This window comes from Lactuca virosa, chromosome 3 (genome assembly GCF_052849685.1).
Source record: "Lactuca virosa cultivar CGN04683 chromosome 3, Lactuca_virosa_CGN04683_v6, whole genome shotgun sequence".
Lineage (NCBI taxonomy): Eukaryota > Viridiplantae > Streptophyta > Magnoliopsida > Asterales > Asteraceae > Lactuca > Lactuca virosa.
In genome coordinates, this window is record NC_136428.1 from 404,648,856 (window position 1) to 404,671,885 (window position 23,030).

Genomic DNA, 23,030 nt, shown 5'->3' on the forward strand with positions numbered 1-23,030 from the left:
TAAAGTACTCTCCCATCTTTCCAGATTTGAGAAACTTTTATCCTTCTACCTAATTTGATTCTTCTCATTCGTTCTGCCATACATCGAAGTCTTTCCAATGTTTCAGAATTATACTTATCTTATAAGTATAACCATATTTACTAAACCTTTGTAAATCATGACGAATACTATTATCAATCTTTTGTGGTGGACTTGACTAGTGCACAAGAATGTGTACTCGATCCCTTAGTCCCTCACTTGACTCACATATACATGTGAACAAGGAATAAGTCTTAATTTTCCAAAGCTGAAAGTTCTCATTCATCATAATATACAACTTGATGATTCCAAGTTTCGGTCCAATTGAAACTTGGTTGATGAGAATCTTTCCTTATTTGGTAAATTTAGACACTACCACAAATGAAAGAATCAAATTCATATTTCCATTATTGCTAGAACCATACAAACATCAATTTTCCATAAATGCCATTGCACGTAGATATAAAATAAAGTAAAACAAAATTTTATTTATTTAATAAATGCGGAAAAAACTTTCCTTACAATGCAACTTTAAATGGAAACTATGCTATTACATATTTCCTAGCAATTTATCATAACTCTCTAAGTAGTAGCTCAAGAATCCGATCTTCAAACCATGCGATTGAAATCCATCTTCGCGATCAGATTCAACATACCTTTCCTTTAAGTTTCCTTCCCTTTGCTTAATCCTGCCAAACACAAAAAAAAATGTAACCGAGTCACATTTTGTATTAAGAATCATCAATAAGGAACTTAATAGAGTTAGATAGTGGGCTTACCTGAAGCAGAATCAAACTTTCTGACTAGACCTTCTTTCAGATCTTTCAGGTAGTTAGGGCAGCTTTGCAACCAATGCCTATTCCTTTTTGGCAATAGAACCATATGGACCCTTTGGGAATGGTACACAGGACTATCTCAGACTTAGCCTTTCTCTTTACCATCTGGTCAACCGAGTTGACTATGGCCGATCCCTTTCCATTGGGAAGAGAAAGCTTTCTGAATTTCCAATGTCACCAATTTTTCAATGTCCATGGTAGTTTGGGAAGTTGATCTACTAATCAAATTTGCTTTACCAGAGCTCCAAATCATTTCTGATTCAGCAGCACCAAGCAAATAGATAGTAGTCCCAAAGGACACTCACTATGTGACTTAGAAAGTGATTGAACAACCAACTTTCTCAAGACTTTGACACCCAACTCTCCCGGCTTGTCCATACGTGACTTCATCTCCAAGATGTGATCACACATAGACCTCGCTTGCCTAATAGGGCTTGAGTGACCTTGAACTTGTGGGTTAGGGAGAATAATTGGAGGAGGTGGAGGAATTGAAGTATGATTTCCATGATCCAGTCACGGGACATCATCTTCATTAGGAAATCTTATTCCAAGAGTTCTTGGGAAGATCATAATTGTCTGAACCAGACATCTTTTGGGAGATATTCAAGATAGTTGATTTAAAGTCCTTAATATAACACCCAACATGAAATATTAAGGCTAGGACCCAACACAATATTTTATAACTTGGAAGAGGGATGCCGTAATCCAAGTTATAAAATATTTGAAGGTAGGTGAATGACGATTCACCAATTTCCACCATGAAAAACGAAATAAATTATTAGGTTTTAATTGGATTTGAAACTCCTAGATCTTTTGAGATTCATTGAACTTTCAATGTCATGTTTGAATCTCGAGTGTGCCCTTCAGGTTTTGTGACTGGGATGCCGAGGATCACAAAACAAGGTGTGAAGTAACCATGCAAATTACTTGGTACCCTTAATGTATTACCCCTAAATCGATGTGCCAGTTAACCACACGCGCTCCATCGATACTATGATAAACATTAAGTTACCCTTTGCCTACCTTGTTAAGTGCAGCTAGTGTGCCCGTTAACCACACATGCTCCACTAACTGACTTAAGAAAGTGTAAAGTGTAATTTCATGGGTTAGCACCTTATTCACATTTTCCTAAAGTAACTAAGATTGGGAATTTATAAAAACATTTAGTTACTTTATATTCATCATACTTTTAATGAAGATTTAAAGTCCTTGTCTTACCCATTCGGCTAACGATCCTCCACCGATCAAGGAAGCGGTGGGTGAGAGTGGACACCCATTAAGTTGCCATTTTATAGGCAGCAACCTTATACCCCCCTTATAGACCGGCTTCGTGAATGAGGCCTACTAACGGTAAAACGACTTTTTCTTATACATTTATAATTATTATTAAACTTATAATATTATAAAGTATAAGGGTTGAATTTTAACTTTTAAAATTCTAGGGGTTGGAACTAAAATTTTTAATGTGACTTTACATGTTCCAAAACTTGAGGGCAAGTTTTGTAACTTTCAAAATTTTTCATCTTTCATAACTTATGAGTTAAATGGTTTAATAAAATGAAAGACTTTTCATTTTATGTAACCTATGTGTTTCTTTAGTGGACTTTAAAAGAATGACTTTTGGTAATCCATAAGTTGAGGACAAATTATGGATTCCATTAAAACACATAATGATCAAGAATTAAACTAACAAGAAGTTACAAATAATTCCTATGATCTTCTAAACTCATATGTTCATGAACATGCATATCAACAATTTCAAGAATCATAAAATTAACCATATAAAACTTGAAATTTTGATAATAGCTATTGAAAATGGATTAGCATATACACCATCTAAAACAAATTTTATAACACCAAAACAATTTAGGGTAATGTTACTAGTCCATTTCCAGCAGCAAAACTCGAAAATCTGCATTCTGGGGCTCCTACTCGTTGAGTGCATGAACCTACTTGACGAGTAGGATGAGTTTACTCATAGACTCGTCGAGTCCCCCCATGGACTCAACGAATTCATGCTGCAGAGTGCAGAAAAACTGAGTTTTTTCACAATTTTTCATCAAGTATCAAACAAACAAGCCTAGGCTCTATTACCACTGAAGGGTTTTGAGCATTCTAACACTCCTAAGTGTACATGCAACCCTAGAAAAACCTTGGATCTATGTTTGTCTAAAATACATGCAAAATACTTTTTCCAAGGTTTATAATCCTATGTAGCATACATGGGGAACATTAAACATAAAAGATGGCTAGAATTACATACCTTGTAGTTGATTTGATACCTTGAAAACCTTGAGAGCCTAGCACCCCAAGTGTCATGCCTCAAATGTCTCACAAAACACCAAATGCACTTGGAATAAACTTTGAGAGAGAATGTCACACTTAGAAATCGGCTTGCCCTCAATCTTGCTTCTAGTGCCGATTTTGGTGAGCTTCATATCCTTTATATAGTGTGTTACACTTAGGGTTACACCATGTAAACCCTAATGTAACATGGCTCTTTATTTCCATGACCCATGGGTTTGTAACTCCCATGGAGCATCCTATGGACCTTAGCCCAACTTGATAATCCATGGAGCCTTTAGCCCACTATATAAGTTATGGATGATTTACATAATCAACCCATATATTTAATTAGTCATCTTTTGATCACTTAATTAATCCTAGATTAATTTTGTATCAATACTAATTAAATAATATTATTAATATATTAGAACTTATAATATACTAATAAACCATAAGTGTTATTTTTTTTATGGTTTCAGGTATCATAGATTTTGAAAGGAAGGGCCCGGCTTGATCGCAGGGCACACACCCGTGTTTTCCGCAATATGCGATTTTGGGACGAACTCTAATAAATGTTTTTAGTTAGCAATGTTTTTGGAATGCTTGGATTTAAAAGATATCTATGTTTTGACTCTAATAAAAATGAAATTTTTACCCTTGATTTTTGGGTCGTTACAAGTTGGTATCAGAGCCTTGATTTAAAAGATTCGGACATACTTTCGAGTGTGTCTGAAATCAAACTGAGGATCTGTAAAGTTTTCAAAAGAAAAACGTTTTCAAGGAAAGAGTTTTCTAAGACAAGAAAGGGTGTGGTGCTTGCAATCGGCCGAGCTTAAGTAAGCTTTCCACAGAATACCCATATATGTTATCTGTTATGACTTGATTTATGAATTTATGAATCGCATGCTAGTTAGGGCTAGGAGAGATGCCTTTATATGTTGTATGAGCTGGTAGACTTGCATGCTAGTGTTGATTAGTCAGCGATAGATTGTCGTGATATATGATGCTTGTAGCCTTGGTGATACTAGATGCTATGCTGGAATGAGAATGACTATTGGTATTGGTAACTGCTAAGTGTATGCTTTGAAAATTATATACAATTACGATCTTATAGCCTTAGAATAACTGATTTGACCTTATTTCATGTTCCTTTTCTGGTTGTGGTCCTAGGGTAGAGTCTATTATTTGACATTCTATTAGATCCTGTTATGTGTATAATTTTCATGCATAAGGCAGCCGGCAGTGAGGGCGGATGTGGATAGCATGGGTTGTGGTATGTGGGCTGAATGTTCTATGATAGTTTCATGGGTTGGAGAGTTAGTCCATGAATGTTGCTTGCTTTGTGCTTTATGGAACTCTTGAATGATGGGAGCCAGCTACTAAGTGCATATGACGATATTCAGGAGGTGGATGACTGGCATCATGGGGAGTTCTTCAGCAGCTGATAGCAGGGTGAGGTTGGGAACTTAGGAAAGCCTAGGATATGCTCCAGTGAGTTAGTGGGGCGGTTCGGTGAGGTTGGGAGCCTAGGAGTTTCTTCGGTGGGTATCGTGCTGCTGTTTAGCAGACATTTGTTGCATCAGTGGAGTAGGCGACTTTGAGGATTTGGGAGGACTGCTGAGGAAAGTATGGATAGGTGTGGAAGGTAGTAATGGAGTCGTACTACTGAAAGCGTAGGATCCATACTCGAATCGGTGAGAATCTAGGAGAATCTATGAAGCTTATGGGAAAAGAATTCTTGGTTATGCTCTGATCGTGGAAATAGTTGTATAGAAGTTTGAGGATGGGCACGCATGGGGATAGACCAGGGTTTGGTCCCGGCTCCGGTGGTGAGCTAGTTAGTGGAAGGACTGTTGGGGTTTTGAGTTCGTGTTGGATTTAGGAGATGGAAGGTGTCTTCCACACCAGTCCCTACCCCATAGGAGTCAAGGTTCAGTTCGCCTTGGATCTCTTGTATCGGGCGGCAAGGAGTTGTTGGGAATTGATTGTGCGAACTATTGCGCCGGCCGAATTGAATACTATGTCTTGGGAGGAGTTTGTGGTGCGGTTTAGGGCAGAGGTTACTCCAGCTATTACAGTTCAGCCGTCGGCGTTTGAGTTGGTGAGCATGTCAGGGTGCCAGTCCCTGAAGGATATGACTCCCAGGTGCATACAGTGGAGGGCCCGGGGAAGAAACCCAAGATTTTGGACCATCGGATGAGGGGTCGGCAGGGCTGGAGCCAGTACAGTACGTGCGGGAAACTGAACGATGGATTTTGTCGTTCCAGGGGTATAGGCTACTACAATTGCGGCCAGATTGGTCACGTCAACAGGGATTGTCCTCAGGGGCAGGATCGTTATGTTTTCGTTGTGATCAAATGGGCCACAAGAAGGTCGATTGTCTGATGATCAGGGGAGGAGCGGTGAGTGAACCTGCTCCGGCTATACTGAGGATCACCAATAAACGAGAGGGTAGGCCAGGAGCCCCAACAGATAGGAGTCGCACTTCACAGTATCAAACGGGGGAGATCAGGACTTCAGCATGCGAGGTTGTGGGTATGTACCTTTTTGTCTTCTTTCCGGCTCTATCTGTACCTTGTGGTTGTTATCTTGCATCGGTCTGATTAAGCGGGCCTTTGGGTTTGTTTATCTGTTTATGTTTGAAATATATCTTCAAGAATTATCATATGCCAATTGCATACCGTGAATTATTACGTGGTTAGTGAAAGGTTGCTTCCCTTTTAGCGGGTTTGGGGTGTTCAGTATTCTCTTGGTTTTTTACTGGGGACGGTGCATGGTATTATCTGGTAGGTCGCGACCAAGGATTCGGCAGGTCGGTTGTCCGACGTCGTCAGGGTTCGGTAAGTGTAGTCCTTGTGTTTGGCTAGCAATGGGACACGTGTATTGTTCGACGCAATATTTGGGCGGGTCGTGCTTATTGAGGGAAATGGATCAGAGATCCATAAGGTGTAAGAGGTGAAAGATCATCATCGAGTCCAATTAGGGGAGAAACAAGTGGCTGCGTAGGCCTAGGTTGTGTTGGTGGGAGTGTAGGAAACTCCTAAATCGCCGGTCGGCATCGCTTTGATTATGCATAATGAGCAGTGAGAATCCGAAGGTGTGACCCGAACTCCTGATGGGATATAGGATTCGGCTGGACCGGTGCGACATTGTGATAGTTTAAGTGTGGTAAGACTATGTGTTGGGTTTTGAGCATTCTAACACTCCTAAGTATACATGCAACCCTAGAAAAACCTTAGATCTATGTTTGTCTAAAATACATGCAAAATACTTTTTCCAAGGTTCATAATCCTATCTATCATACATGGGGAACATTAAGCATAAAAGATGGCTAGAATTACATACCTTGTAGTTGATTTGATACCTTGAAAACCTTGAGAGCCTAGCACCCCAAGTGTGATGCCTCAAATGTCTCACAAAACACCAAATGCACTTGGAATAAACTTTGAGAGAGAATGTCACACTTAGAAATCGGCTTGCCCTCAATCTTGCTTCTAGTGCCGATTTTGGTGAGCTTCATATCCTTTATATAGTGTGTTACAATTAGGGTTACACCATGTAAACCCTAATGTAACATGGCTCTTCATTTCCATGACCCATGGGTTTGTAACTCCCATGGAGCATCCTATGGACCTTAGCCCAACTTGATAATCCATGGAGCCTTTAGCCCACTATATAAGTTATGGATGATTTACATAATCAACCCATATATTTAATTAGTCATCTTTTGATCACTTAATTAATCCTAGATTAATTCTTGATCAATACTAATTAAATAATATTATTAATATATTAGAACTTATAATATATTAATAAACCATAAGTGTTATTTCTCTTATTTTAGTTTATCCAAATGCATGATGCCATGCAACCCAAATGGACCATGTCGGGTCGGGTCAAGTACAACCCAGAAATAGTTATGAACTTAGACACCTAATCCAACACTATGGGTGGTAAGCATGGTTGGATGTAAGTAGTGTTAGGCTGCAATAGGATCGTAGCATTCATCGGTTCGAATTAGACTATCCCATGATGGTCACAAGCATGGATGGGGGATCAACTCGTTCCTTAGGCACGCCGGTCAGGGTTGTCGAGAAATTATTCTCTGTGATGGGGTCGTGGATCTTCGGAGTCCATGGGCGAGCCCCGATAACTATGGGAATTCGAGATAGAACTAGTAGATACCGTGGGGTCAAGGGTTTGGATCTTGACTCGCAGGATCGTGTGGATAATCACTATGTGACACAATAGGGTTTAGGATGGGTAGCCTTGATATTTGATCTCTTAGGAACCTGGTGGTTGGACCAGGTGCGAGACTGGTAGTCTCGGAGGTTGGCTTAAGGGTATTTATTTATCGGTCCAGTAAGGGATGTCGGGAAGTTGTGGTGCATTATGCAAATGTAGATTCATGGATCACGGGGTAGGAGCGGAGTACCGATTTGGTTTTGGGTAAGATCCTAAATCGGAGTTCACACGTGATCAATGTAGGGTTTTCGCTTCGGCAAGATAAGATTGGGGTATCTATATACCAAGGGAGTTAATTGTAGGGTTCAAGGGAAATGAATGGGCTTAGTCGATGGCAGTTCGAGTCATTGCGATGTGTCATGGGATGGTTTTATTCGTAAAAGAGCCACAGCGTGTTTGAAGTGAGGAAAAGATGGGTTGTTAGAGACCGGGTATGAGATGAAGCTACAACAGGTCATGTAGCGTTCGTTTGGATGGTGATGTGCGTTAAGCAAGTCTTGCCAGTCGGTCTTCTTTTTGGGGGACAAGTGGGACTGCAGTGTGTGTGTGTATCTTTTGGCCCAACAATCAGTTGGGTGTTCGGTGTTTCAATTAGTTTACAAATAAGGTGGGATCAGAGAGGTCTCGGCTGCTTATGAAAAGTAGCAGGTGGTAGTAAAAAGAGTCGAAGTGGGTTCAGTAACTTGGGACTCGTGTGTGGAGTAGCTTGTATTCAGGGTATACGCTAAGTTGTTTGCAGTTGGATTAAATAATCTCAGAGTGGTTGATTTGACCCTGTTGCGCAGCTCTCGTCTGAGTCTAACCGTTGCAGGGATAAGTCTCCTACTCGAAGGATTATCTGAGCTTCTGTCAGGTATAAGTGTTCTACAGACATATTTGGTCTGTGATTTCGTTTCTCATGGGAATCTCAAGTTATCAGAAGTTAAGTAGTCAGTTGGGAGATAAGTGGACTGGTTTCAACAATAATGATTCAATATGGACAGTTTGTCAGGGAGACAGATCATCTCGAGACTTCAGATTTTAGATTGAGTAGACGTGATCATGTTGCAAGGAATTCGTTCATCTTCGGGTTTTAGAACCCTGCAAGGGATGGTTTTGGTTTCCTTGGAAAGGCTGGGGTATGCTTGTGGTTGTGGCCGTGTTGCTCAAGTTGTTTGGCGTGTCAGCATTGGTTAGGAATGATTTTGAGGATGAAATCTAATTTAAATAGTGGACCGGTGTCGCTCAGACCTCGAGTTTCAGGTGGGAGATTTTGGTGTTGCTGAAGGTATCACCATGGAAAGGTGTCATCAGGTTTCGGAAGAGGGGCAAGTTGGGGCCCCGATTCATTGGCCCATTTAGATTTCTGTCCGGGTGGGTAAGGTTGCTTATCAATTGGATCTCCCAGATGAGCTGAGTCAGATTCATAACACCTTCCATGTGTCTTAGCTATAGAAGTGTGTCACTGAAGAGGCTGTACTTATCTCTATGGACGACATTCAGGTGGATTAGATCCTGAACTATATTGAGAAGCCCATTGCAGTTCTGGATAGGAAGACCAAGGCTCTTCGTAACAAGGAAGTACAATTAGTGAAGTTGCAATGGCAGCACCGAAAGGGCACGGAATGGACATGGGAGCCCGAGGATGAGGTGCGAGAGCATTACCCGGATCTGTTTGCGTCTGCGGACTTCGAGGACGAAGTCTAGACAAAGTGGGGGGAGTTGTAACACCCGGGTCCAAGTATGGTATTATTTTCAAATATATATTGCAACCTACATTGGAGACCACGGCGTGGTGGAGCCTCACCACGATATGGCATCGAGTTTTGGAACCATGGGATTTAATGAATCACCGCGATGTGGTGATTATGCCACGATGTGGAGGTGGCTGTTGGGGGAAAACCCTAAAGTTTAACGGCTGAGCCCTATATAAAGATCCTTAGCAGCTTTTGGCCGCCTCTCATCAGCCTCCATCTCTCAAAAATTGTCCCTTGCAAACCCTAGCTCCATTTGGTGATTTTTAGCCTTAAAAGTATGAGTTTTTGGTGCTTGTGAAGAAAAAAGGTGGTGGGAGACCTCATAGAAGTCCAAGGCAAAGAAGATCCAGGAGTTCACCTTCCTCTAGCATCTCAAGGAGGTAAAAAGTCTTCATCTTGATGAGTTTTTGAGTAGATCTATGGACATTTCCCTTTCTTTCTCAAGATCTTGTTACCTAAGGTAGTTGGACTTCATAAAGCTTGCAACTTTATGAGTCCCCAGGCCATTTGGAGCATTTGGATCTTTTGATCTAGTCTAGATTTGTGTTTTAAGGTCATGTATGAAATCTTGGCCTTTTTGCCCTATTTTGACCTAATAAGAATTTAAGACATGCATTGGACATGCATGTCTGAAAATCATCGGCTTTTATGGTGTGATTGGAGTTAGAGACCCTCTTGTAGCTTTTGGTCAAGTAAACCCATGGAATGGACGAGTATTGGTGAAGTCATGAAGTGTTTTGGATCTTAAAAGTCAAGATCTATACATTTTGGAGCGTTCTATTGGATAAAGTTGGAAACTTTATCCATTTAGACCATATTTTGGACCAAATCTGAGTTGGAGACCTTTTGGAATCGAATGAAGTGGTGGAATGCATTAAGCTGCTGAAAACCACGAAACCACGACGTGGTGGCGGGTTGGTTCGCGACTGTTTTGTCGTATCTGGCACCACGACGTGGTACAAGGGTATCTTGGTATTTCGGTTGACCTTTGACCATGGTTGACCAAGATTGACTTTAAGGGTATCTTGGTATTTCGGGATTTTGATGAAGTTAGTCTCATGGTGGTTGTAGGCAATCGAGTTCAGAGTTCTGAGTTGGGATTTGATCTTACCGGTTCAGCATTTCGTGAGAGGTGAGTCTCCTCACCATACCAATGGGTCGAAGGAACCAAGGCCGGCCCATTTTGTGATATGTGGTACACTAGTTGATGTAGTGATATGTGGTACACTAGTTGGTTATATTCTATGTGGTATGTTAGTTGTTTTGTGATACTTTCATGAAAGACCTCGGGGGGTTCCCGAGGCACTTGGGTGTAAGACCTAGGAGGGTTTCCATGGCATCCTGAGTAAAGACCTCAGGGGTACCCGAGGCACTAGGGTGTAAGACCTTGAAGGGTTTCCATGGCATCCTTAGTCAAGACCTCGGGGGGTTCCTGAGGCATTGGGCTAAGACCATGTGGGGGTTCCCATGGCACCCAGAGTAAGACCGTGGAGGGTTTCTAGGGCATCCTTATATGTTTGTATGTATGGTTTGTATGGTAGTTGGGCTAAGACCATGTAGGGGTTCCCATGGCACCCGGAGTAAGACCTTGGAGGGTTTCCATGGGTTCCTTATATGTTTATATGCATGTCTTATGTATCTTATATGGCTGATATGGTTTATGTGATTATATAGATTATGTGGGGTATGCTCTGGGGAACTCACTAAGCTTCGTGCTTACAGTTTTGTTTATGGTTTCAGGTACCATCGGTTTGGAAAGGAAGGTCTGTTGGATTCGGTGTCTAAGTTCATAACTATTTCTGGGTTGTACTTGACCCGACCCGGCATGGTCCATTTGGGTTGCATGGCATCATGTACTTGGATAAACTAAAATGAGAGAAATAACACTTATGGTTTATTAATATATTATAAGTTCTAATATATTAATAATATTATTTAATTAGTTTTGATCAAGAATTAATCTAGTATTAATTAAGTGATCAAAAGATGACTAATTAAATATATGGGTTGATTATGTAAATCCTCCATAACTTGTATAGTGGGCTAAAGGCTCCATGGATTATCAAGTTGGGCTAAGGTCCATAGGATGCTCCATGGATGCTCCATGGGAGTTACAAACCCATGGGTCATGGAAATGAAGAGCCATGTTACATTAGGGTTTACATGGTGTAACCCTAATTGTAACACACTATATAAAGGATATGTTATCTACCAAAATCGGCTACATAAGAAGTTGCAAGAGGGCAAGCCGATTTTGAAGTGTGACATTCTCTCTCAAAGTTTATTCCAAGTGCATTTGGTGTTGTGTGAGACATTTGAGGCATCACACTTAGGGTGCTAGGCTCTCAAGGTTTTCAAGGAATCAAATCAACTACAAGGTATGTAATTCTAGCCATCTTTTATGTTAAAGTTCCCATGTATGCTAGATAGGATTATGAACCTTGGAAAAAGTATTTTGCATGTATTTTTAGACAAACATAGATCCAAGGTTTTCTAGGGTTGCATGTACACTTAGGAGTGTTAGAATGCTCAAAACCCAACAGTGGTATCAAAGCCTAGGCTTGTTTGTTGATACTTGATGCAAAATAGTGAAAAAAGTCGAATTTCTTGTTGTCTGCACAAGGAACTCGCCGAGTCCATGGGGGGACTCGACGAGTCCAAGCATAAACTCATCCTACTCGTGAAGTAGGTTCTTGCACTCGACGAGTAGGAGCCCCAGGGTGCAGATTTCTGACTTTTGGTGCTGGAAATGGACTAGAAACACTACCCTAAACTGTTTTGGTGTTTTAAAAACTTGTTTTAGTTGGCGTAATGGTTGTTCTAATCCATTTACAATGGCTAATATCAAAATTCCATGATTTTATGTGTTCTTGAAGTTTTGATATTCATATTCATGTTCTTATGAGATTAGATGATCATAGGAATTATTTGTAACTTCTTGTTAGTTTTAATTTTTGATCATTATGTGTTTTAATGGAATCCATAATTTGTCCTCAAGTTATGGATTACCAAAAGTCTTTATCTTTTAAAGTTCATTAAAACCACATAGGTTACATAAAATGAAAAGACACTCACTTTAATAAACCCATTAATCTCATAAGTTATGAATTGAAGAGTTTTGTAAAGTTGCAAAACTTGCCCTCAAGTTTTGGAACATGTAAAGTCATCATAAAAACTTTAGTTCCAACCCTTAGAAATTTAAAAAGTTAAAATTCAACCCTTATACTTTATAATATTATAAGTTAATAATATATATATATATATATATATATATATATATATATATATATGTGTGTGTGTGTGTGTGTGTGTGTATAAGATCAAGTCGTCTTACCATTAGTAGGCCTCATTCACGAAGCCGGTCTATTAGGGGGGTATAAGGTTGTTGCCTATAAAATGGCAGCTTAATGGGTGTCCACTCTCACCCACCGTTTCCTTGACTGGTGGAGGGTCGTTAGCCGAACGGGTAGGACAAGGACTTATAAAATTCTCATTAAAAGTATAATGATTACTATAAAGTAACTAAATGTTTTATTAAATTCCCAATCTTAGTTACTTTAGGAAAATGTGAATAAGGTGCTATGCCATGAAATTACACTTTGCACTTTGTCAAAGTCGTTAGTGGAGCGTGTGTGGTTAACCAGCACACTAACCTGGAGTTAACAAGGTAGGTAAAGGGTGACTTAAGGTTTATCATAGGTCGGTGGAGCGTGTGTGGTTAACCGGCACATCGATTGAGTGATAAACATTAAGGGTACCAAGTAATTTGCATGGTTACTTCACACCTCCTTTTGTGATCCTCGGTATCCCAGTCACAAAACTTGGAGGGCCCACTCGAGATTGAAACATGCCTTTGAAAAGTTCATTGCATCTCAAACGAATCTAGGAATTTCTAAAGACCAATTAAAACCTAATAGTTTATATTTCGTTCTATGGTAGAAATTGGTGAATCGTCATTACCTTCAAATATTCTATAGCTTGGATTACGACATCCCTCTTCCAAGTTATAAAATATTGTGTTGGGTCCTAGCCTTAATATTTCAAATTGGGTGTTATATTAAGGATTTTAATCAACTAACTTGAATTTCTCCCATTGTAGATGTCTGGTTTAGACAACAATGATCTTCCCAAATCTAATGGAACAAGCTTTGTTTATGAAGATGACTTCCTGAGTTTGGCTCATGGAAATCATACTTCTCTTCCTCCTCCTCCTCCAATTGTTCTCCCTGACCCACAAGCCCGAAGACTTGAAAGGTTCAATGTCACTCAAGCTCTACTAGAAATGAAACACAAAGATGGAAGACATGTGTGCACTCATGTCTTAAGAATGAAGTCACACATTGACAGGTTGAGAATGTTGGGTGCTGTTATTTCAAGGAAGTTTGCTATTGACTGGGTTCTTCAGTCACTTCCTGAGTCATATAGTGATTTTATTAAAGATTAATATATGACAGATCTTGACATGACCCTAATAGATCTTTCTTATTTGCTGATTGCTGCTGAATCAGAAATGATTTGGCGCAAGAATCAAGCAACTATGGGTGGAAGATCTACTTCTAAAACTTCCATGGACATGGACAATGGTAACATTGAAAGTCCAGAAAAACTCTCTTCCCAATGGAAAGGGATCAGCCTTGGTCAACCCGGTTGACCGGAAGGTAAAGAGAAAGTTTAAGTCTGGAATAGCCTGTTGTACCATTCCCGAAGAGTCTATATGTTTTCATTGTGAAGGAAAAGGGCATTGGAAGCGAAACTGCCCTAGCTACCTGAAGGATCTGGAAGAAAAGAAGAATCAAAAGTTTGACTCTGGTTCAGGTAAGCCCACTATCTAACTCTGTTAAGTTCCTAATTGTTGATTGTTATTACATAATGTGACTAAGTTGCATTTTGATGTTTGGCAGGATCAAGCAAAGGGAAGGAAATTTAAAGTAAAAGTATGTTGAATCTGATCGCGAAGATGGATTTCTATCGCATGGTTGAAGATCGAATTTTTGAGCTACTACTTAGGAGATATGATAGATTGCTAGAAAAATATGTAATAGCATAGTTTTCATTTCAAGTTGCATTGTAAGGGAAAAGTTTTTCCGCATTTATAAATAAATAAAATTTTGTTTTATCTTAATTATATCTCCTTGCAATGACATTTTATGAAAAAATTGATGTTTGTATGGTTCTAGCAATAATGGAAATGTGAATTTGATTCTATCATTTGTGGTAGTGTCCAAATTTACCAAATAAGGAATATTCTCATCAACCAAGTTTCATTTGGATCAAAACTTGGAATCATGAAAGTTGTATAGTATGATGATTGAGAATTTTCATCTTTGGAAAACTAAGACTAATTCCTTGATCACATGTATATGTGAGTCAAGTGAAGGACTAAGGTATACAGTACACAGTCTTGTGCACTTGCTAAGGTCCACCACAAAAGATCGTCAAGACTATTCGTCATTATTTACTAAGGTTGAGTAATATGGTTATACTTAACAGTTTAAGTATAATTCTGCAGCATTGAAAAAATTTGATGTATGGCAGAACGAATACGAAAAATCAAATTAGACAGGAAGATAAAAGTTTCTCAAATCTGAAAAGATGGGAGAGCACTTTAGTATCATGTTTTGTGATCATCTTAATGATTTAGAAATCATATCACAATTGGTCCTCTAAGGACATCTTAGTGCATTCCTATGGCTAAGAAGAGGAATCAAGAATTGCTGAAATGATTGAATCAAGAAGATGAGCCATACTTCGTTCCAAAACAAGTCTTAGAGTCATACTCCAAGACTGTAAGTTGAGTGACATATCTTAAAGAAAGGTTTATAACACTTGTCAAATGTAAGAGTAAAAGTGTCCTACTCTTGTACATTTGAAATTGGTAAGTTGTGATGTTTTGGATAAAACAAAGACCAACTAAGGCCAATTGTGCGAAGTGTTTCTCTTGATAAAGAATACGCACTATCTCTTGAATATTTGGCAAGTGAGTCTAATATGTCAAGAGGACAGTGGGAGTCTTAAAGATCTTGGAAAAGCCTTTAGATCTAATCAAGAAGAAGAAACCTATAGTTTATCACTAGCACACGAGTTGAGGTTTATAACCTATCGTGTTGACATACTCTTACTTCTGTGCCCATTCCAGTTAAAGTTTATCACTACGTGGAAGCAATGGCAGGCCCTGTACTGCCAGGTGGCAAGAAGTTAAGATTGCATAAGTTCAGTCCATATGAGTTTGAATTTGTCTTTAACCTTATCTTGTGATTATGGTTTTGACAAATTCACGTGGATAAGAACACATACACCATAAAATCTAAGGGTCATAAGGTTTCTCTCTGATTCATGAAAATGATGGTGAGGAAACTCTTCCACCAAGTAGATTTTAAGTAAGATCGCAATTGTGATTTGTGCAGTCTCAAAGTCGTTAGTGGAGTATGCATGGTTAACCGGCACACTAACATGGACTTACGACAAATGAAAAGATCTAAACAATTGAGACTATGACTACGACATCCCTCTTCATAGTTCTTAAATTGTTTAGACACACCTGTGAGCTATCTTAGATAAGGTGTATGATATTGATAAAGTCTTATCAAAGCAATCTAGTATCAATAATCTGAACTTTGGTAAGAAAGTCAATAATGTATTGTTTTTCTAGAAGTCCAGCTGATGTCTGAGTACATGTCAAAGCTAGTGGGAGCATAAGTGTTATGCTAATCATCATCATGTTAGTGGGAGCATGATAATTATGATAAGTGTTGCAAGTTAGCAATGTTAATTATAGAAAACAAAAGGGTTTCAATTGGGAAAAGGTGTTTTGCTATAATTAAGGGAGAGGAAATTATACTTCACGTCAATTTTAAAAGCTTATATTGAGGTTTTTAATCATATTTAGTCAAGGATATTTATATATATATGAATTTCATGTTGGAATGGCTCAACATAAGGAAATTCCATACATGGGTCTAGTATTTGTGTTCTAAAATTCGATTATGATTACGGCATCCCTCTTCGTAATCTGAATTATGAGAACTTGGCAAATAGAAATAGAAATATTTTAGCAAAAGATTGGTCTAGTATCATGTCTTTATGAATCGTGTCCCATATGCTTCGGATATAGGATCGATTGCATGTGCTATAATATTCATCTTTTCTAAATTTTTCCAAAATGCCTAGAGCATTAAGAGGGGAAAGTAGTAGAACTGGATATGACTAATTTGATTAAGCAATTGTCGAGGAAAATCTAAGGTTTACCAAAGATTGGTTGCTCAGGGACAGTTGGAAGTATAGTGTTAATTTTGGAAGGACCATATTGACATATTCTGAAAGGAGGTAACTCTTGTTTAAGAGTAATAGTTAAAAAGGGAATATGGAAATATTCCCATAGGTGGAAGCTATTCATTAAATTTGTGTAAGATTAGGAAACTTATTGCAAGAAGAATGTTCAAAGCACTGAATATGAGACTTCGTTTCCATGGAATTGATCTCCATTTGAATACTCTGTAGTGTCTGTTGACAAGTCTTTGTGACTTTGTGCATAATCATTACAAGAGGACCACTGCATATAAGTTTAGAATCTAACAGATTTAAGCAAATGCCAGGAATCTAGGATTCGTGCATTTGCAGTATTGATTTGGGATTGTGAAATGAGATTCATTGGAAGTTCAATCGATCTATTTCACAGAGTAAAGATCATAGACAAACATAGTGTGCATATTTGGTGTATGGCATGACTAGTGTTTAGAAAACATAGTGTACATGCTCGGAGCATGGGACAACTATTGTTTTTAATTCAAGTATAAAGTTGATAGTTTGAAACAGTATACAATGAATAATGTGCAATCAATATGGTGATAAATAAGAAGTGTTTTTATTTATATTCATAAGTTCTGAGACCCTAGATGATTCGATTATTCTTGTGTTTCACTTTGCATGTTTCGACTTCCAGAATAACTAAGTCGCTCTTCCTCAATGACTAAGATTATTCAAACCATCCACAGTCGGTCATATGTTGGAAGTAGATATGAATCAAGACTGTCATGGGTTGGATTGTAGAGGTCTAAGATGTTGGACAAAGTAGTGCTACAACACTCATGAGTGCTCATAAGTACCGAGTATTGGATTCAACCCACGCTCACTGGTATCACTTCATAGAATTTTATCTCGAGTGATCGTGAGACGGTAATATCATATAAGTCTTCAAACCTAGAGATATGACTTGCTGCCTATGAATTGGTTATATATTGATCGTACGAAAACGCATTGGTAACTCGATGTTATAAAATGTGCCTTTATGTATGATTCAACAAGTAGTAGAACAAGCATATGAGTCGAATTTTATCGGTTCCTTTTTGGATTAGAAGCAATATCTGGGCCCCTCGATGATTTTGTTTTGACCTATGTACCGGGCCCGGTCAGAACTAAGTTGATCTGTTCACTTAAGTTCTATGTTAAACAAATCGGAAATCGGGAAACAAACTGTTGGACAATAAGTAAGACATTGTTCCATGTATTTGTCCGGCTGCAATCTAGAACAGAGGATTATATGATCACTTATCTTAAATGGCGTATCATCGTCTTATCAGTTCCGAGAAACCTTGAAAAGATATACGATTGCTGGTCGGTTCCTAAAGTCATACTTGCAGTTATAGTTATTAGACTTATCCAAGTGGGAGACTGTTAGATTAGGTGTCTAAGTTCATAACTATTTATGGGTTGTACTTGACCCGACCCGGCATGGTCCATTTGGGTAGCATGGCATCATGCATTTGGATAAACTAAAATGAGAGAAATAACACTTGTGGTTTATTAATATATTATAAGTTCTAATATATTAATAATATTATTTAATTAGTTTTGATCAAGAATTAATCTAGTATAAATTAAGTGATCAAAAGATGACTAATTAAATATCTGGGTTGATTATGTAAATCATCCATAACTTGTATAGTGGGCTAAAGGCTCCATGGATTATCAAGTTGGGCTAAGGTCCATAGGATGCTCCATGGATGCTCCATGGATGCTCCATGGGAGTTACAAACCCATGGGTCATGGAAATGAAGAGCCATGTTACATTAGGGTTTACATGGTGTAACCCTAATTGTAACACACTATATAAAGGATATGTTATCTACCAAAATCGGCTACATAAGAAGTTGCAAGAGGGCAAGCCGATTTTGAAGTGTGACATTCTCTCTCAAAGTTTATTCCAAGTGCATTTGGCGTTGTGTGAGACATTTGAGGCATCACACTTGGGGTGCTAGGCTCTCAAGGTTTTCAAGGAATCAAATCAACTACAAGGTATGTAATTCTAGCCATCTTTTATGTTAAAGTTCCCATGTATGCTGATAGGATTAAGAACCTTGGAAAAAGTATGTTGCATGTATTTTTAGACAAACATAGATCCAAGGTTTTCAAGGGTTGCATGTACACTTAGGAGTGTTAGAATGCTTAAAACCCAACAAGGTCTCGGCTTGATCGCAGCGCACACACCCATGTTTTCCGCAATATGTGATTTTGGGACGAACTCTGATAAATGTTTTTAATTAGCAATGTTTTTGGAATGCTTGGATTTAGAAGATATCTGTGTTTTGACTATAATAAAGATGAAATTTTTAACCTTGATTTTTGGGTCGTTATGTGACATCCCTATTTTCACGGCTAGAAAAGACCGATTTTTTTTATGCATTGTTTAAAAATCAGAGTAACATTTTAAATAAAAGTGTTGCAGAATTTGTTCCCAGAAAAACATGATAAATGTGTTATCAAATCATTTCCGAAGAAATGTATTTTTATTCCTTTTAAAACCTTGGGATGTCATTGTCAATACAGAAACATAAGCATAAACAGAACTTGCATTCATTTACACTAGTGATCTACATCTCTTTTAAATCTCTCAGTGTAAAGTGGCTTCATATCGACACCTGTGATGCAAATAAGCATGAGTGGGTCAGGTTGGGAAACCTCGTGAGTACATAGGGTTTTCAACCCACAATAATATAATTATTATGTTTAAACATCAAACAATCAGCCCAATTACCCATCCCTATTATCTTCCTTACTCTTAAGAGTCTACCCTAAGAGTCATCTATCATGCATTCGTTTATTCCGAAGTCCCTTGCTTCCAGGGTTATAAGACAGGTACTAAGTCCATAGCTGCCAATGCTCGTTCGTAAAGTACTAAATCCATAGCTGCTAAAGTTCATTCATCTGGTACTAAATCCATAGCTACCAGTGTGTATATAATAGGTACTAAGTCCATAGCTACCAACGTATATCTATCGGGCACTAAGTCCATAGCTACCAACGTTTTTCAATCAGGTACTAAGTCCATAGCTACCAACATTTATTCAATAGGCACTAAGTCCATAGCTGCCGATGTTATTTATTAGGCACTAAGTCTATAGCTACCAATGTTTACTCACATCATCTTTTATCTCTCATCATTCATCTACCCATGTCATACCCAACATATTTGTAGATATAAGATACATATACAGTTTGAATCATTTTAAAGCATGTATAAAATCATTCATCCAACATAGACAGCAAGTATTCAGATAATATGCACCCATAGCACGGAATTTATATAAAATACTTCATATCTATGTGTAAGATGAAAGTAACTATGCACTCACCTGATAAGGTGGTGACTCGGCACTCGGACAACACTTCGTTACTCTTAAAACAATTTTCCTTGACAAAACCTAGTATTATTACCACTAGAGTTTAGTCTAACATTCGACGAGACTAATTAATAGTCTAGATATTATTACTATTATATAAGCGTTAAACAATACTCTTCACCCACTATGTATAGACAGGGGTCAGACATGGAACACCAGAGGGTAGGATCATTTTGGCATAAAGCACTTCTGAAATCCAGTAACCCAATCGGCCCTCCAAACCAGATATTATAACGACACTTATATAACTCATAATAATAGCCCAAATATTTATTATAAGGTCCTAATAACATTACTATATTTAAATAAAAACTATATTTAAAATAGTGTAGGCGTATCTTACCTACGAGGGGTTTAGCTAGAAGTCGGGCTCTTTTTTTTACGTTATTTATATCCACGCGTAGGTAAAATTAAGATCTACAACTTTCATTTTGACTCCGTCGGCTAAATCTCGACCGATCTTAAATTTAACAGTAGGAGGAGATTATACTATTAAATGACCGCGAAAAATTCGTAACTCCTTCATACGGACTCCGTTTTCATCTGTCTTTTTATTGTTGAGTTCCTATTAATGAGATCGTCAAGTCTCATTTAGGTCGCGTACGCCAAAAACCGCTCGATATAAAATTCGAGTTTCGGGCCGTGCACTGTTATGCTAAATCTTAGAAAATTCATAACTTCCTCATATGAAGTCAGATTTGGGCGTTCTTTTTATGCACGCTCTCGGTTTAACATATAATACAACTTTTGTTTAGATCACTAAGGCCAAAAAGTCCTCTATCGTAAATTCACTATTTACGTCTCCCGGTGTCGTGTCGGTTTTGCCGTAAAACTTCGACGTGCCATAACTTCTTCGTTATAACTCGGATTTCGGCGTTCTTTATATGTACGGAACCCTTGTAACATATACTACCACTTGGTTAAGATTACTCATTCTAAATAATATTCGATCAAAAACTCATTTTTGATGCTTATTTTCTCTAAATTGACTAGCCCGAATCTGCGGGCGTTACAATTATCTCCCCCATAGGATGATTACGTCCCGGAATCATCAACAAAACAGGGCTATATAATGACTCCACACGTTATATCTTCATCCTGGGTAATAATCATAACTTCTATGTTTCTTCGAAAGCGTATCTAACTCCTGGTCTTCTTGATTGCAAGTGGTGCTTGATCTTGCACCCGTTCTCTATATCTTGTTACACTTTCAATCATGACCTTCATGTCACAAACTCGCTCTTTATCAGAGACTCCTTCTTCTTCTTAACAAACTTAAGATAAGTTTATTTGATTTCCACGATAGACCGATGGGTCACGTTCTAATGAACTCTCATCGTATGTTGCAACGCTCAGACTCAGGTCTTTTAGAGTCAAATTCTGGAATTGAATATACTTTCCTTCATGTTCTAATGTGATATAATCACATTTTAACATGTAGCATTTCTAGCTACCAACTTCTTTAACAACGAGCGCGATACTTCTATTGATCGTTTCGATTTCAATCTTCTAGTTTAAGTCGGACGCTACATCAAACTTAGTTCTCTGAACCACGTAACATATTTGTCTTAGTCGGACTCGATTTGATATGACTACTAGGGTCGGAATAACAACAATCTTATTAGTTATTACCGAAACGATGGTAATGACGTACTTTGAACAAAACGGAATCAATTACTAGCTTCTTGGTAACCTTGTGACTTTCCCTGATCCAAGCGTGAGTCCTGTGCTTCCGGTAGTATAGGCCTCTACTACCATTCACACCTACTCATACTCGTCCCAAGTATTGTCTCGCAGTTTTCCATGTTATTATCACAAAAACAATTTTAACACATACAGATGTGCCAAATAATCATATAATTTTCCCTAGACTCTACTAGGACTCCTTCTATGTGTATCTTCAATCATCAATTCTTATTCAACTTGGTTAGTGGTGGAAACTCCAGACGATAGGATAACTTCCTGGATTATACAAAAAGTTCTTTCTTTCTGCTAATTGAAAGTGTACTTCTCCCATACTAGGCATATTATTTATTAGATGCCTTCTAAAGGCAAGATACCTCTCTTATGATATCTTCTGATAAGTGTCGTTCACTATTGTAATCTTTCTCGTTTCCTCTGTTTACTTAATTCGCTACGAGCCTTCACCATGACGTTAGATTCATGCAAGCATGCGTTCAACATATCGGGACGAGAATATAGATAGAGGAAGGTTTTGACGCATACTCCTCCTTATTACTCTGAAAAGTTACATGCCAATTCTAATATCATAATTAAACATTTAGAAATCTCAACACATAAAATTTCGAGATCAGGTCGGCAACAGACCATAGATCCGACCAAACGATAGCATCATAAAGCATCACAAATCATTTAACACATAAAAGCATGTTAGGCATCTTCCCTAAATAAGCTAGTGCTTGTGTCTATTCAGGTGTACTACCTAATATATATTAGACACACTCCTCACGATCATCGCTTAGCATTCTAAGTTTAAGTCTAGAAATAAATCATTATTCCTAGTTCGCTTAAACTAATGCTCTGATACCAACTGTGACATCCCCATTTTTATGGCCAGAAAAGACCGATTTTGTTTATGCTTTGTTTAAAAATCAGAGTAACATTTTAAATAAAAGTGTTGCGGAATTTGTTCCCAGAAAAACATGATAAATGTGTTATCAAAGCATTTCCGAAGAAATGTATTTTTATTCCTTTTAAAACCTTGGGATGTCATCTTCAATACAGAAACATAAGCATAAACAGAACTTACATTCATTTACACTAGTGATCTACATCTGTCTTTTTATTGTTGAGTTCCTGTTAATGAGATCGTCAACTCTCATTTAGGTCGCGTAGGCCAAAAACCGCTCGATATAAAATTCGAGTTTCGGGTCGTGCACTGTTATGCTAAATCTTAGAAAATTCATAACTTCCTCATATGAAGTCAGATTTGGGCGTTCTTTTTATGCACGCTCTCGGTTTAACATATAATACAACTTTTGTTTAGATCACTAAGGCCAAAAAGTCCTCTATCGTAAATTCACTATTTACGTCTCCCGGTGTCGTGTCGGTTTTGCCGTAAAACTTCGACGTGCCATAACTTCTTCGTTATAACTCGGATTTCGGCGTTCTTTATATGTACGGAACCCTTGTAACATATACTACCACTTGGTTAAGATTACTCCTTCTAAATAATATTCGATCAAAAACTCATTTTTGATGCTTATTTTCTC